At 40.7% G+C, this 13,177-nt stretch overlaps 1 protein-coding gene across 4 annotated transcripts in view; it reads right to left on the bottom strand.

Moving 5' to 3' along the window:
* The window catches only part of AQP9 (aquaporin 9), a 115,373-nt gene that overhangs the window by 23,246 nt on the left and 78,950 nt on the right, over positions 1 to 13,177 (bottom strand). Inside the window, exon 1 of one of the 4 annotated variants that reach the window (XM_037502571.2) lies at positions 12,677 to 12,701. The exons of the other annotated variants lie outside the window; for them this stretch is intronic. The gene's annotated coding sequence lies outside the window, so the exon portion shown is untranslated. Of the gene's footprint in view, positions 1 to 12,676; positions 12,702 to 13,177 lie in introns of those variants that run through there. 4 annotated transcript variants of the gene reach the window in all.

Raw genomic sequence — 13,177 nt, 5'->3', positions numbered from 1 at the left:
TTTTCACTTTAAGCTGTCAGCATGCCCCTAAAACACAGAGCCCAGAAATGGACACAATGCTCCTGTTTTTGTGCATCACATTATGACACAGGGCAATTAATCATGTATCTTCTGTTCATCACTTACATTGTCACCTAGTGAGACACTTAGTCATAGGATGTAACTAAACTGTACACGGGTCTACAACACTGGTTTCCCCAATTTTATAAGAAGATACTCATGATCATGTATCGAACTTTTTTACCCCTGTAACATCATCTAGTATATTGGAGATAATTAAATAAGCAGAACCAGTGGCTATGGAAATGAGCATGTTACCTCTCTGTCTTGGACTGCTTAGGGGAGTAATAATAACTGCCAGGATTGTTTCATAGGATTGTCAGTAAAGTCCATGTGGGATAAGAGTAATGAAGGTACTATTTAAATAACAAAGGACAATCATAAGTGTAGAGTATTATTGCTGTTAGTATAAACTCAAAGGATAACCCCAATTCAGGATGAATAAGTTAAGACAATGGGACTCATGAGTCCCTAACTACTAACCAGTGTCTGGTGACAAAAGCATTGGAGGAAATATATTTATGACAGATATTAGAAATAGTTTCTGTCTCATTCCAAGTCATGGGATTAAAAGTTTGTGGGGAGAGAGGAAGTGGAGGGTTGTCAAGACCTTCTTATTGTTTTCCCATTTGTGATTACTCTCTAATGATGGGACATTTGTAGTTAGCAAGTTTTTGGTGCTTTTGGTGGGGAAGCAGCACTAGAAAAGAGGAGACAGTATATACTGTCTTAATTACCAGGTTCCATACCTGGCAGGGGCAGGCGAAATAATTTCAATGGAGAAGGAAGAAAGATATTTGGAAGGCAGAGTTCCCTGACAAGATTGGCGAGCCAGGTACCCCGGTCCTTCCCAATCACCCAGGATGTTTGTATCCAGGAAAAGACAGATTTCTTCCTCACCTTGCCCTTGACCGTCTATTTTTTTCTTTAAGATTTATTTATTTATTTATACAAGCACTGGGTACAGTCAGAAGCGCGGGAGGGGGAGAGACTTCACCAGAGCCAGAGCAGGGAACAGAACAGGCAGACTGATGAAATACACTGCTGAGGGGAGCAGCGGGCGGCAGGAGAGGTCTGCGCGCCATGTGGGACCCTCGCCTGGCGGCCGGGGATCGAACCGGCGCTGCAGAGGCTGTGGGCAGCCTTGCAACCCAGCACTCAACTGCTGCGCCACTGGGGAGGCCCGACACTTGACTGTCTATAACCAAATAGACCTTGCCTTCTTTTGCAGCCTCTGATCAGTGTCCCCACCTCCAGTATCTCTTCCCTCAATGCTTCATTCCTGATGAAGCATGCTTTATATTAAACCCCCATTGCTCAGGAAGTATCACAAATTCCTCAACATGGTCCTCAAGGCTCTTCAGGGCCTTGCTTCAAGACCCCCCACCACCTCTGTCCACTTATCTCCAGCATTAATCTCCTAAGTCAGCCAGGCTGGTGCCAGGCCACCTGTAGTCCTTTGAGCTCATGACCCTTCCCACCTCTGCACACCGGTAGGAATGTCCTTTCCCTACACATTCCCAAATCAAACCCAACCTGTTCTTAACACTGAGTAAAAATCCTACTTTTCTGTGGGATTTTCTCTGACACCAGAAGCCCTCAGAGGCTTCTTTTGCTCCTGTGCCATGACTTTGCAATGTTATTTCATTATATTACCCTTTGCCTTCTGTCACCCTGCCCAGGATATCCCATCCCCAGGGCAGCTTGTGCTTCTTCATACCCCATGCTCAAATAATTGTTCAGTGAAATATATATTAAAATATTTCACAAGCTGGAAAAAGAAAAGCCCTATGCAATGCCTTTTCTTTTCCTTTTTTAAAGATTTATTTTTATTTATTTATACAAGCACTGGGTACAGTCAGAAGCGCGGGAGGGTGAGAGAATTCACCAGAGCCAGAGCGGGGAGCAGAGCAGGCAGAAGGACCGAAGTACACTGCTGAGGGGAGCAGCGGGAGGCAGGAGAGGTCTGCGTGCCATGTGGGACCCTCCTCTGGTGGCTGGGGAGCAGCCGGGGATCAAACCGGCACTGCAGGGGCTGCGGGCAGCTTCGCAACCCAGCGCTCAATCATTGCGCCACTGGGGAGGCCCTGCAATGCCTTTTCAAGAGAAAAAGTTAGTTTTGGATGTGGGATGTGAAATATGGGAGGTGCAATTTTTAAGAAATGTCATTTGGGACCACTGGGAAGTTCCCGACTAAGCCATGGCCCTTAGGATGAGCTGATTACTGGACACAATTGAAAACCTACAGTAATGACGTGATTATCATGAACTGAAATGCTGGGAATGGGGAGAGCAGATAATAAACCCAGAGATTTTATACATTTGACCCCAATCAAATCTATTGCATCTATTGCTTCCTTTAAAGTGTACACCAAGGGCCTCCCCGGTGGCGCAGCGGTTGAGTGCTGGGTTGCGAAGCTGCCCGCAGCCTCTGCGGCGCCAGTTCGATCCCCGGCTGCTCCCCGGCCACCGGAGGAGGGTCCCACATGGCGCGCAGACCTCTCCTGCCGCCCGCTGCTCCCCTCAGCAGTGTACTTCGGTCCTTCTGCCTGCTCTGCTCCCCGCTCTGGCTCTGGTGAATTCTCTCATCCTCCCGCGCTTCTGACTGTACCCAGTGCATGTATAAATAAATAAAATAAATAATAATAAAAATAAATCTTAAAAAAAATAAAATAAAGTGTACACCAAGATATTTCTAGCATAGGACACAGTGCATTACAGACTCTCAATAAATATTTGTCCAGTCCATATGTAAAAAGTGAACTCTCACAGATTTAAGAATTCCTTAGTAAAATGTCTGCAAATATATACAACCTGGGGTCAAGGATCACCCAGAACCAGCACTCATTGCAAGGGGTCTATGATTCTGTGTGGGCATCAAACATTGTTCAAAGAAGGAAAAAGGAACATGCCTTATAGCCTATCTTGTGATTCAGTATTTTCCAATTTATTGGATTCTAAAAGAATAGTTTCTATCCTGTAGAGCTCTTGGGAAAAATTGAAATGGAAAGGAATTCTATGGAGACATTGTCTGGACTTTGGATTAAAGACTATCTGAAACATCTACTATCTGTACTCCTCTGTTTGGGCTTAGTGTGAAGAAGGCGACACTAATAGTAGCAACCATCTATATGTTGTGTACTTTCTGCCAGGTTCCATGCTAAGTAAGTGCTTTATCTTTATTATTGTATCAGTGTCCCAGTATTAACTTATATGACTGCCCTGGTAGGGAAATATGATTATCTCCATTTTATGGATGAGAAAACTGACTCTGAGAAAGGTCAAGCAATTTGCCCAATGTTACATAATAAAAACAAAGGAGACCGAACTAGCATTTGATCCCAGGTCATCTTAGTGAGAGGCCTGTGCTTCATACTACATACTGGATGGAGCAAGAGGTCATCAGAAGTAATGAATGTTACCAAGAATTCATGGAAACATTCAGGGAGGACACTGGGATCTTTATAAGAAAGTGGGATGGGGCATCAGTGTTCTTGTTGCGAACTGAAGTTGAGGAGCTATCTGGGAATGCTGAAAGGCTTGGAGAACCCAGGCAGTGCCATTTGTTACTCATCAACCCCATGTGATAGGCCTTGTTGTAGAATACACAGAACATATATCAGTTTGAAGAGAAAGGACTGAGACTGAAACCCATAGGGGAAGCCTCCTTATAGTCCCTGGTCACTGTCCCAGTCCAAGTGGCTTTTCTGGTGAAAAAACCCAAAAAAACAAAACTGTGTTTACTCCAGTTCAGAAAAATACCCAACACTTGTGCTTTTACAACAAAGCTTTCCATGACCTGGAGGAAATCATTTTCAGCACCATTTTCCTTCCTTTTTCAGAGATCAAGAAGACACATGGTGATTAAAGCTGCCTTTTTAGTTGATACAAAACCTATTTTGATTTCCATTCACTTGATTTCCAGCTCTCTAGGCACAGACAAATTCCACTAAATGACTAAGAGTTTACCAGGAGAATATGAGACCTGAAGGAAGAATGAAATCCTTTCTTCTCTGTTCTCCTTTGCTCTTTTGTTCTGTGTCATCATCAGCAGAAGGCACATTGATCCCCCTGTGCTGATCAAACTAGCCTAATAGTGGGGTGAGCAGGCTGAGATAATAGGGGCGGAGGTGAGCCTTTTCCACACTGATGACCACGCTCATGAGTCACATGGATTCCTTGTGGCACTGGCCAGCATTTGGAGGGACTTAGTAGCATTGGTATCTATTCCCAGCACCAAGAGCCAAGGAGTTAAACAATTCCCCCAGGCCTGTCTGCCCTTTTAGAACCTTTTCCTGAACCAGAACAAAAGAAATAGCTCAAATGTCTCTGTTCTTAAAATGCCCCAGTACCACCAAAGCTGACCCACCTAGTATTTTGCATTATTGTTCTTTTAAAAACATTTCCAGGAAACTAAGATTCTCTTTTAATCCAGTGGTGCCAGTTTGGGCCACCTTGGCTGTGTGAACTGCGGGCAGTGACATGTGTGAATGTTTACTTTGTACATTGCTGCAGATCTTCTTGGAAATGGGCAAGGAAAATATTTTACATGAAAAATATCCTCCAGTAACTAGGACTGACCCATAGATGTCATTAAGTAAGGCAAAAGTCCACACAATAGAAATTAGCATCAAAAAAACACATGTCTGTCCATCTGAGGAAGGGTAAACCTATTCCCTTAAATCATAGTGTTATAAACCAGTGTTACTTCAATTTTAATAAGTCTAAGAAAATTAAATAATAAAAAAAACACCCATCTGTGGCAACAAGTGTATTATAATTAAATTGAGTTGCTTTGTGTGTATGTCTGTATGTATCAGATATGTACACACACGTGCCCCCCCAATGTGTGTGTGAAACATACCCTCATTTAGTTCCCTAGTAGCCTAAGAGGGAAGAGCACTCTGTTCTTTTCATCTAGAGAAATGTTGGGGCAAAGAAATTAAGCAATTTTCCTGAGGAAATGCAGCTAGGGGAAAAGATCTTTTCCCTAAAGGACCCAAAATTAAAATGTGTATCCAAAGTTCAAATTCCTTCACTTACACTAAACTGTCCTCAACTTGAATCAAGTAAGTAGTGCGCTTAGCAGTCTGTCTTTCAGTCAGTCAATTGATGGGAAACTAAGATCTCCACTGGGACTTGCATCTTTCAGTCACTCCTTGTTCTCTGCATTCTATACATTCATTGTGTATGTGTAGAGTGTTCGGAGTGCCTTGCAGGGTGCCTGGTGTAGCAAAGATGCAGACATCAGACTGGGTTCCTCTGAGAGCTCACAGACCAGCAGAAGAGGTAAGATAGTGGAGAATTACTAAGAGTCACCAGGAAAGTACGATGAAATGTGGCATTGTCATTTTTGTAAGTTTGGTAATGAGATCAACATTTCTCTTTTCATGGTGCCTGAAATAAAAATGATTTTCATGCTATTGACTCAACCAATTTTTGCCAGGTGGTAGGGTGGGAAAAGTCCCATGATCTTGAACATGAGAATTAGATTTCCAATAGCCAGGCAATGCTATCAGACAGAGGACTTGGGAGGTCACAGTCTGTCCATCTGCTATTTTCTGCCGAGAATATTTTGTCCTTGTGGAACACGGTCGAGGGCAACTTCAAAGCAGTCGAACTGGTGATCCATGACAGCACATGAGTAGGACTGACCCATAGATGTACTTTGCTTGGTTCACAAGGTAATATTTTTTAATTTTAGAAGTTATTGCCAGTATTTAAAAATAGAAAAATTACACATAAAACTCTGGATTTTTGATCATTCTTGAAAAACCAGAAAACCATACCCAACTCCTGCTCAGTCACAGTGGCACTGGACTGGGTGGCAAAATCCCTTTAACACCCTGTCTCAGAGTGTACACTGTTGATCTCCCCACTAACTACACTGTGCCCATATCACTAAGGCATGTTGGCTGCCTACTCTCAGTAAGCCTTGGGGCTGTTGGCCACAATGTAAGTCCTTGGAAGAGAAACCCACATAGCTTTTAATGCCAGTGACTCCTGGTCCCACAGAGACCATGATGATAACATTCCTGGACTGAGATGGAGCACAGCCTTATGGTTCCTGGAGGAAGGATCTGTGACTACCTTCAAAGGAAGGCCCAACTCGAGCAAGACTTTTTTGAAGGTAGTGGCACTAGGCAGACAAAAAAAGGTCCCCATTCTCGAGAAGGGAGTCATTTTATGGTTTGCCAGAGGCTCTACTTCTTTTGTAAGCATTTTGCCTTCTGAAACTGGAGAGGAAGGTAAATAATGCCAATATGTCAGTCCAGCATTCCCTTCCTAGGCCCTCCAGCCTGTGCTGTAGGTGTGTGTTCCTGGAAGGACTATGGCCTACTCCACCTGTCTCTGCATTCCCATTCAGTTTATGTGACTACATTCACTGAATCATGTAATAATAATGGTAACAGCAATGACAACTGATATCAATCAGGTGCTTTTAATTAGTTGCACACTTAATGTATATTTGCCCACTACTCCTAACAATGACCTTAGGAGATAGAGCCTCTGCTTTCATTTTACAAAGAAGGGAATGCGGTTACGAGGTCAAGAAAATCTCTCACATTCACAGATAGTAAGTGATGGGCCCCAGGTCTGACTGCACATCATTTTAATGACTAGATGGGTAAAGGGGCAAACATTCACAGCAATTACACCACAGGTCAGGCACTCCACGTACATTCCTTCCAATACGCCATCCTTATTTAAAAAATGGAAGACTGGATACTCTGGTTTCTCTTCAGATTGTATAAATCTTTCACCTTTTAGTAAAAAACCAGAGGATTAGAGGTAAACTACATGTGGCTAATAAGTGGCAGAATTTTAATCTGGAGCCTGGTTCTCTGATTCCCAGCCCTGTGTTTTTCTGTGATAATGACTGCTGCCTCATGGGTCTGCTTGTTCCCTTTATTAGGACAGAATGCATATTTATGCACACTTTCCAGTCAGTTAGTTTTCCAAGTGGAAAATAAAATTTTCTCAGTTGTAACAAAGATAGGCACAAAGAACCAAGACTGCCATATTGATGTTCTAGTTAAAAATAAGGTATTTGGTGACATGCAGCTTGGGAGAATATCAGAATGAGATCAATCACCCCTCAAGAACCAGCTGTACTTGAAAAGAGACATTAGGGCAGGTTCACAAGAAGAAAGGAATCTGAGTTTTGAGAACCAGGTGAATGGGCAAATGGCCAACCTCGTTGTCCTCGGAGTAGAAAAATTACCAAGAACCAAATCAGGTCTCAGAAATGAAAGGTGATTAAATTTCATTATTTCTATGAGGCTGCAAAGAACAATGCTCTCCTTTTCTGACCTACACTGGCATTCACTGGAATTCCACAGAATTCTAGTTTGGACAAGAACTTGATCATGATCCCAGGGACCAGAATAAAAAACTAATTAAACATTTATTTGTTAAGATGTCTGTGTTCATACTAGTATAATCATGATCTGAATGTGTTGGGTGTGGAGGGAGGACAGGGTTGCTGAGGACAGTTATCCCTTTACTTAGAGAAGCTCCACAATGTCAAGTAGTTCTTGAGTTACTCTTACTATGGAAGATTCCTGAATATGGAGGAGTTCTGGGGGCTGATTTTCTTCTCAGATTTATTCCAGTCCCTGCAGTTCCTAAAGTTGCACAGATCATTAATTCTGTGAGATGCTCCTTGATAAGAAGGATTTTGGTCAAGTAAGTCTGGGGGCAACTATATTTCCTATTTCCCTGTAAAAGATGTGCAGGGAACATTAAAAGCTCTGATAATTTTTGCAGTTGAGCAAACTTGAAGCAGGTTTAACTCTGTTCCCTATGTATATTTGGGGAGGACAGTGTATTGTTTTTCACTTACTTGTTATTTGCATTTCGTGGAACTAGTGTTCTTCAGAACATATTTGAGCAACTCCCTGAAACACGTAGAAGGGACAAATTCTGCTGAGTGGACTCTTTTATGGGGAGCAGAGGGTTGAAAAAAGTGTACATAAACATGTGAAAAATCTCAGTTACAAAGAGTATACAATAAAATGTGAGAAATTTGTCTCTTTCCAACCTTAAATTTCATATTTTATTCTCCACAGGCAACCACTATGAATAGTTATCTATCAAGACTCTGTGTGTGTGTGTGTATGAACACAAATGGGAGAATTTTATGCATATCATTCTTTACCTTTTGCAATTTAATAACTTAGAGGGTCTTTTTATATCAAAATATGAAGACTGGCCCATAATATTCAATGACTACATGCAAGTCTATGGCATAAATGCACCCCAACTTCTTTAGTCATTCACCAGTTGATACAGGCATAGGTTTTGGGTGAGATTTCCTCCCTAAAACAGTCTAAATTTCCAGAGAGAAACTAAGGCATGTGGACTTATTCTAGGCTAAGAATGAATGAGCCATTAAATATTATAGTCTTGACCTTGGATCCTAGACTGTTTCTTATTATTATTAATCAGTCTATTAAGATGGAGATGGAGGACACATTTTATTGGCATATTTCCTTGTAAAGTATTTGCTTTGAGGTGCAGATTCAGTGAACTCTGCAATCCTGACTCAGGCATGACATGAGGCACCCACTAGATGTGTGATTAGCCTTCACTGCTGGGTTTTAGCATTTTGTTCAGTCCTTTTGGGGGTTATGACATTTTAATGAGGCTGCTTCTTCTTACAGTCCCTCACCTCATTCCACATCTTCATGACAAGGTTGATGAGTAAAGAAGAGGAAACTTCTACTCTCATTTCTGATGTTCTGCTTTCTTGTTAGTAATGAGAACATGTTGCAATGGGCATTGTCACTCAAGAAAAATTGACCAAACCCACTTCTGGAAAATACTTCTCCTTTGAAGGTCAATGAAAACATCAAGCTTTCTGGGTAAAATTAAAACTCAGGATCAAAAGTAGTGTTACGTTTGGCAGAATCAAGTTTGGCTCTAGGAGCCTACAACCCTTAGATCAGTGATCCAGATATGCTTTTCTCCCCAGGTCTTCTGGAACTGAGAAATTTTCCAGGCTAGTCTGGCCCTTTATGTTCACTGCTGATAAAAGGAGGCCTAGAGAAAATCCTCCTCCAGTTGATGCTAACTAAGGGCCTAAGGACTTGAAAAGAGCCAGCTTCATTTGGAAAAAACATGGGATTCCCTAATCATTCGTGGTCCCACATCTTGTGTGGGGAGGGAACAGAGTTATTATTTTGGGAGAGAGCTCTACAACAGGCACTTACAGTCATTGGTCATCTTTACTCAGCTTTCTCCCTCATGATAATCAGCTCTGGCTGGTGATACAACTGGGCAACCTATCTTGGAAGAACAGGTCCACAGTCAAGCCATATGGAATTTTCACAGAGAAAAGCAAACCTTCCTGAAGAATTTACAATATGAACTTATGAAGGAAATTATCATCATGAATGAGAGATGGTATATAAAATAAGCAGGATGACTAACTCCCCTAACACATGAGCTGACAGAACAATCATTAAATATCATGAATATATTAGGATCTGGTCAGTTGAAGAGATGAAAAAAACAAACAAACAAGTAAAGCTAAGCTAAGCAATTAATAAAAGGAGCCAAATAGAATTTCTAAAAAAGAAAACCTATTTTTGAAAAAAAGACTTAAAGAATGTATTAAACAGAAGATTTGATTAAAATGAATAGGAGATCAATGAATTGATGACAAAAATCATTAAGCAGAGATTAGGAGATAGAAATATGAAAGAATGGTTAAGACACATAAAGAAAAACGGTGAGGGCCTCCCCGGTGGCGCAGCCTGTTGAGCGGCGCGCTGTGAAGCTGTCCTCAGCCTCTGCAGCACAGGTTTGATTCCTGGCCAGCCAGGAAGATTCCCACATGGCGCGGCAGACCTCTCCTGTCTTGTTGGCTGCAGTGCCTTCAGTCCACCTGCCTGTTCTGCTCTCCCCACCTTTGGTGAATTCTCTCACCCACCTGCACCTCTGACCTGTACCCCAGCTCTTGTATAAATAAAAAAAATCTTTAAAAAAATTAAAAAAAAAAAAAAAAGAAAAATGGTGAGAGGACCAAGCATGTGCAAATATAGCAGGTCTTCTAAAGGGAGAAAATAGAGAAACTAGGGGACAGGCAAGGTAATAAAGCTGAGAACTTGCAGAATTGGTGAAAACTGCAAATCTTTAAATGAACAATGATGAACAATGAATCCTGAGCTGTACAAATAAAATTAGTTCAACCCTAGTTATCTTAAGTGAATTCCGGAAAAAAAGACAAAACAAAGAGAAACTCTTGACAGTAACCAGAGAAAGTCAGCTTATTAATAACAAAAATTAGACCAACAACAGGCCTGTCAATAGCAGCAGGAGAGAAAATGGAGTAACATCTGCAAAATGGCAAGCAAAATCAAATGTCAACCTAAAATGTACATATTAATTTATCCCTCACATACCATCTTCCTTAAGTTTTACAAAATTAAAATATCCTCAAACTCATTTTAAAAAATTTTTATAAGGTTCCTAAAATTTTCTTTTCTAAAGTTGTTTCCCCCCGCACACACATACACACACATAGGAGATTGCACCCAAAAGTAGTGGATGTACAAGGTAACAATTAGCAAAAAAAAAAAAAAAAAAAAAGGCAAATGATAGTAAATTTAAATAAATATCCATAATTAAAAACACAGTAATAATGATAAGGGTAGAATTTAAATATTAGACAATAATGACAAGAATGATAGAGTAGTGGATTAGGGTTTTTAAAAGCTTTCATGTTGTTCAAAAAGATGCGAAAGAGATGTTGATTCACTTTACACTTTGACAACTTTGATAAGTTGAAAGTGTATCACCTCAATGGGAAAGTTGTAAGAAAGGGCAAAGCAGACACTACTGAATGGAAAGCAAAGAGACCAGATTTAAAATTAAAAGGACACCTGTACAATACAGAGATTTTAAAACTATGAGAAATCATTTCAAATTATTGCTTTTACTTATTAATTTTGAAAATATTAACAATTTTGAAAAATACATTTGGAAGCATAAATGAGCCTCAGTGTCCTAGAAAAAATAGAAATAAAAATAAAGAAAAAATAGAAATGACATTTTGAAAAATATTCTCTCCCATTTTATAAAACCTTGGAAAGAAATGTTTAAGAAGCAGACACTATGAGTGAAGATCCACTTCATGTTTATGGATGAGAAGATTCAATGTTTTCAAGATGTCAGTTCTATCCAGAATAATATGTAAATTCAATGCAATTCCTGTCAAAATCACTACAGAGTATTTATGGAACTTGATAAACGAAAAATATTTAGAACGTGACTATAATGAAAATATACGGTATTGGTATAGGTTTGGACAAAAAGATCAAGGGAACTGAATAAAGTTTATATGATATACAACCACATACATATGTAAACTGGATGGTAAAGATGTCATCACAGCCGAAAGAAATAGGATGAACTGGTCAAAAACAGTACTGAAACAATTGGCTTTCTTTCCAGATATAGACACTTACTCTACATGACACGCCAAAATAAATCTGAATGATTTAAAGCCCAAATATGAAAAATAAAATATTAAATCATATTTGTACTTCAAGTTACCAATATGCCACAACCACTAAGAAAAAGTTCTTTAAAAATGTGCAAAAGATATGAATAGGCAATATACAGAAGAGAAAATCTAAAGATTTAGTAAGCATGAAAAGATGACCAAGTGCACTAGAACTCATTGAAATTAGTAGTGAAGTTCTACTTCCTGTATATCAAATTGGGCAGAAAAAGTGCATAATCTCAAGGATTGAGATTGGAAACTCAGATTTCACCAAATCTTGAGGATTGAGATTATGTACAAGGAGCAGTGTACAGAGATGTTCATTGCAGCCGTGTTGGTGATTGTGACAAATTGTAAACAATATAACAGTTCTTGAGGGAAATGAATATACAAACCTACCACCCTACACTACAGAATGAATTATCTGCATCTACATGTCTCCCAGGATAGATCCATCACAAAAAATGTCTTTGGGGGAAAATCTAAAGTTGTAGAAGGTATCAAAGCCATGAACCCATGTGTATACATTTTAAAATCATTCAAAATAGGACCATATTTTTACAAAGGCCAGTGGTAAAAGTTCAAAGTATACATGAGAACAGTAACTTCATGAAGAAGAGAAACCAGAGATTTGATTCTAATCCCAGCCCTACCTCACATTTGGCTTGTGGCAAATTGCTTTAACCTAATAAGCCTTCATCTGTAAAATAAGAACAATTCTCTAACTGCATGAGATTTTTCAAGGATAAAGTGTCTGGATAGAGGGTTGCTTAGTAATTTTTAACTCGTCTTTTTCCTCACCCCTGTATTTGAAGGGTGAGAACCACGTCTTTAACCTTTTGCTCCTTCACACCTCCCCAAAAGTACAGGGCAAGAACCCTGCAGAACCTTCCATGGGGTCAGATTTAGAACCTTGAACTATCTTACAGTGACAGAACAGCCAGGGACAGAAGTACAAATCCATGAAAGCCTGGGAACTGGACATGAAGCATAAATAAATTCTAAAAAACAGGTGGGATTGAAGGACATTCTCTTTGGGGTCCTGCTAAGCTAGAAAGAGCATTTGACAGAATTCTGTGAGCATGTGGGTCCCTATCCCCTCACCTGATAGATGTAGGGGCCAAACAACAGTGGCCACTTTATTCCGAAGTCAGTGCAGTGTTCAAGGGCCCCATGATGGGGGGCCCTCCACGGAAGACTAGCCACGCATGGCCAGCATCAGCCGGGGCGTTGCTGACTGCAGAGGCTTCTGACCTATCTTCCGTGGGCAAACTGACAGCTCCAGTTCTGTGGCACCCTCAGTCCTGGACATCCTGGGCTTGGTGTGGGGTGTGGCTTTGCAAAGCAATAAGCCAGATCCAAGCAGAGAGGAAAGAGAAAAAGGGCTGTTGAGGCAAAAAGCAAGAGACAATGGAGTTATAGGGTCTCTTAGGCCCACTTCCCATAGTGGAGAGCCACACTCTGGTCTCAAGGAGATTCCAGAAGATAGAAGAGCTAGGGGAAACTGCAATGCATGGTCAGTGTGTTCATCAGAGGCATGGAGATATGGGTGAACCACTTCAGAACCCCAGTGTTACAAAAGGCCTGAAGGTGTTAATGAAGTGT

This window comes from Talpa occidentalis, unplaced genomic scaffold (genome assembly GCF_014898055.3).
Source record: "Talpa occidentalis isolate TD23 unplaced genomic scaffold, MPIMG_talOcc4v2.1 talOcc4.11, whole genome shotgun sequence".
NCBI classification, from domain to species: domain Eukaryota; kingdom Metazoa; phylum Chordata; class Mammalia; order Eulipotyphla; family Talpidae; genus Talpa; species Talpa occidentalis.
This window is presented reverse-complemented; position numbering and strand designations above follow the sequence as displayed.